The sequence below is a fragment of the Jaculus jaculus genome, chromosome 9, assembly GCF_020740685.1.
Source record: "Jaculus jaculus isolate mJacJac1 chromosome 9, mJacJac1.mat.Y.cur, whole genome shotgun sequence".
In the NCBI taxonomy this organism is placed as follows: domain Eukaryota; kingdom Metazoa; phylum Chordata; class Mammalia; order Rodentia; family Dipodidae; genus Jaculus; species Jaculus jaculus.
The window spans coordinates 117,444,336-117,449,005 of record NC_059110.1 but is presented as its reverse complement, the minus strand read 5'-3'; positions in this window follow the sequence as shown (position 1 = coordinate 117,449,005).

Sequence of the window (4,670 nt, the reverse complement as noted above, 5' to 3'; positions counted from 1 at the left end):
AATGTGCAGCGTGATGAAAGGCCTCGGCCCACTTTTCCTTTGTACCACGAAGAAGCCTTCAGACAGACAGTAACTGGCTTTTCTCAAAGCACAGTAGATCCGCTGCATGGTAGAGGAAGACCATGCTGGGCTCAACCAAGACGAGGCCAGACTTGATGGTGGGTGCCCTCCTCAGCCCTGGCTCAGCCCGCTGCCTTCCCCGGGCATGCTGGAGTGAAGCCCAGCTCCGGGTCCCAGCCCCGGGGACGGCCTAGCGTCCAGAGCCAGCAGCTCCAGTTAGGAAATCAATAAAGACAGAAGCTGCCACAGCCAGTCTCATGGTGAGAGACGAGTTAGGTCATGTCTCTCCCTGTTCAGTCGGATGTGAGTCCCAACCCTGATGTCACCTTCCAGCTATTAAGTATCACCCTCTGAGATGTGCGGAGTTGGCCGACAAGCCTCTCAGCAGGCACGCCTCTGAGGCTTGCTGACCTGGAAGCTGCGCCTGCAGGTCCCAGGGGAAATGCTTGTCCTGGCCTCACACAGGGATTCAGAGGTGAGGAAGTGACTGGCAGAAAACCTTGGTGCCATGACTAAGAATCAAAAAGGTTCTCCTGGAATGGAGAATACGGGTGGTGGCCCCTCTTCAAGTGCGTGATCTGTCAGGTTTGTGGTCTCTGAAGGCCTGGACTGCATCAAACCTTCTAACTAGCCGCTAAGTCAGCTCCCACCAGCAGGCAACATGTTCACAGATAAGAAGTCAGATGATACCACTAACCTAACAGTTTCCCCATCGAGTCATCTACCTACCCATTCATTTGCCCATCCATCTGTCCATCCATCAGTTCCTCTATCCAACAACCACGTATTGTTTATTATGTTCTAGTTGTCACACTAGCAGCTAGGAATAAAATGGTCAGAGAAAACTGTCCTATTTCCTTCCTTCCAGTTTGGAAAGTAGGTCACAAATGAATAAACAAAAAGTAAAGGGCTAGAGAGATGGCTTAGCAGTTAAGGCAGTTGCCTACAAAGCCAAAGGACCCAGGTTCTGTTCCCCAGGACCCATGTAAAGCCAGATGCACCAGGCAGCACATGGATCTGGAATTCCTTTGCAGTGGCCACAGGCCCTGGCATGTCCATTCTCTCTCTCCTTTTTGCTCTCGCTATCTGCCTCTTTCTCTTTCTCTCATAAATAAATAAAATATACACTTTAAAAAGTAGAATGGGCCAAATGTAGCACTCAGGAGGCAGAGGTAGGAGGATCACTGTGAGTTCGAGGCCAGCCTGGGACTACAGAGAGAGTTCCAGGACAGCCTAAACTAGAGGGAGATCCTACCTCAAAATCAAAACAAAACAACAACAACAACAAAAAAGTAAAGCTCTGGAGAGATGACTCAGCAGTTAAGGTGCTTGCCTGAGAAGTTTAAGGACCCAGGTTAAATTCCCCAGTACCCAAGTAAGCCAGATACACAAGGTGGTGCATGCATCTGGAATTTATTTGCAGTGGCTGGAGGCCCTCTTTCTGCCTCTTTCTCTCTCTCTCTCAAATAAATATTAAAAATTATTTTTATTATTTAATTGCAAGGAGAGAGATTGAGAGGGAGAGAATATGGGTGTGTTAAGGCCTCCAGCCACTGCAAATGATCTTGAGGTGCATGTGCCACTTTATGCATCTGGCTTTATGCGTACACTGAGGAACTGAACCCGGGGCCATTACGCTTTGCAAGCAAGTGCCATCTCTGTAGACCCCAATGTGTAGTTTTTAATAGAAAACACCTTCCAGGTAAGCCCTGGTGTGATAGTTTTGATTGTCACCTTAAAGGGATCTGGAACAACCTAGAAGACACACCTGTGGGTGTGTCTATGCGAGTGTTTCCAGAGAGGATTAGCTGAGGGGTGGCAACCTATCTTCAGAGTGGGCAGCACCTTTCACAGGTTGGGCCAGATAGAAGACAGAGTGGTGGCGCACAGTGTTAATCCCAGCACTCGGGAGGCAAAGGTAGGAGGATCACCATGAGTTCGAGGCCACCCTGAGACTCCATAGTGAATTCCAGGTCAGCCTGAGCTAGACTGAGACCCTACCTCGAAAATCAAACAAACAAACAAAAACAACAACAAAAAGACTGAGGGGAAAAAGCAGTGCTCCCTGGCTGTCTGCCTTTGCATCTTCCTGAGCAGGTGTGGGATACTGATGTTCTGGGATCTGGACAGGAAGTAGTGGGTGTAGACTCACTCGACATAGGTTTTCTTTTTGGACAGAGAGACTGTCTGAAATGCATTTAGGTCCAAATGGGGGAGGGCAGGGTTCAGTAGCCCTGAGCCCCTCCAGGCCATTTCACTTGGAAATGGGTTCTTTCTTTCTATTCTCCTCCTTTACTCACCTCTCTCAGAAGAGCAGCCACACATCTGCTTGTCCCTGATGCTTTTTCAAGGATGGAGAAAAGCCATTACTGAGAAGTCACTGTCTGTGAATTCTCGGTTGTTTGGATTTATGCCATGATACCATCTCTGGGCACAGTTAGTGGCTCTCATCAGGTAGCCTTGCTCCCTTGGCGCAGATTTGCACTGAAGAGACAGTGGAATTTTGTGTGTTTGTTTGTTTTAAGGCAGGATCTCATATAATCCAAGCTGGCTTTGAACTCCTGAGTCTCTTGCCTCCCAAATGCTGGGATTATAGACATTTACCTACATCCAGCCAGTGCAGGGTCCAGCCAGTGAAGAGCAGCTGGTATTCACCTGGGATTGGCCAGTCAAATTCGGACACTGAGAAGGGAGACGAGAGTAGGGAGTGTACCAAGGACCCCGAGAGCACTGTGTGATGCGAATGTGAACCTCCATTTCACCACTGGACCTAATAGACTCATTAACTGCAGGGGGGTTCTCAAACTGAAAGATTCTATTTTTTTAAATTATTTTATTTTATTTTTATTTTTTGCTTTTTCTAGGTAGGGTCTCACACTAGCCCAGGCTGACCTGGAATTCACTATGTAGTCTCAGGGTGGCCTCAAACTCACCGCGATCCTCCTATCTGTGCCTCCTGAGTGCTGGGATTAAAGGCGTGTGCCACCCTGGCTGGCTGAAAGATTCTATTTTGTGGGCATATGTGTATTTGTGTGTGTTGTGCATGTACATGTGTGCATGTACATGCAGAAGTCAGAGGCAGACGTTAGGTATCTTCCTCACTTGTTCTCCACCTTAAAAAAATTTTTTTTGCTTATTTTTATTTATTTACGACAGTGAAAGAAAAAGGGAGAGAGAGAAAGGAGAGAGAGAGAGAATGGGTATGCCAAGGCCTCCAGCCATTGCAAACGAACTCCAGATGCATGCACCACCTTGTGCATCTGGCTTACGTGGGTCCTGGGAAATCAAACCTTGAATAGGGGTCCTTAGGCTTCACAGGTAAGCACCTTAACTGCTAAGCCATCTCTCCAGCTCCCTTAAAACATTTTTTAAAATATTTTATTAGGGCTGGAGAGATGGCTTAGAGGTTAAGACACTTGTCTGCAAAGCCAAAGGACCCAGATTCTATTCCCCAGGACCCATGTAAGCAAGCACTAACCACTGAGCTGTTTCTTCAGCTGTCCACCTTATTTGTAAAAAATATTTTTAAAATTTATTTTCAAGGAGAGAGAGAGAAGGGAGAATGGGCATGCCGGGGCCTTTAGCTCCTGCAAACGAACTCCAGATGCACGTGCCATCTTGTGCATCTGGCTTTGCCTTAACCTCTGAGCTATCTCTCCAGCCCATTCCACCTTGGTTTTGGAGATCAGGTGTCCCACTAAACCTAGAGCTCACTAATTCCATGAGGCTAGCTGGCCAACAGGCCCTAGGGAACCTCCCCAGTCTGGAATAACAGTCTGGGATAATAAGCACTACCAGCCAGCAAACACCCAAAAGCAGCAAACAGGGATCTGGCCAGAGCTTACACCTCTCTGCATACCTTTGGGCTGGGATTCAGATCCGCCCCCAAACACATCTTTGCGCTAGACCCCAGTGACACCTCCTCCAGCCAGGTGGCTGGAGACCCAAGTCACAAGCTTTGATAAAACACCTGAGTCTGTGGGGGACAAACATCCACATTTAAACCACCTCATTGATTTATTTCCTTTTTCTGTTTGCTTCTAGACACTGGGCAGTCATCAAATAAAAATCAGAACATGGGGGCTGGAGGGATGGCTTAGCAGTTAAGGTGTTTGCCTGCAAAGCCAAAGAACCCTGGTTTGATTCCCCAGGACCCATGTTAGCCAGATGCACAAGGGGGCGCACGCGTCTGGAGTTCATTTGCAGTGGCTGGAGGTCCTGGTGCGCTCATTCTCTCTCTCTCTCTCTCTGCCTCTTTCTCTGTCAAATAAATAAATAAAAATAAAATATTTTTAAAAATCAGGACATGGGCTAGAGAGATGGCTTAGCTGTTAAGGTGCGTGCCTGTGAAGCCCAAGGTCCCAGGTTCAACCCCCCAAAACCCATGTAAGCCAGATGCACCAGATGCTGCATGTGCACAAGGTGGTGCAAGCATCTGGAGTGCGTTTGCAGTGGCTAAGACCTTGGCGCACCAATTTTCTCCCTCATCAATAAAAAATAAAATATTAATAAAAAAGTCCGATCATTATACACAAGAGCCACGGCTCTGAGTTCTACAAGAAAAGGGGCCTGAGAACTTTGTGTTTTTAATTGATTTTATTTTTCCAAGA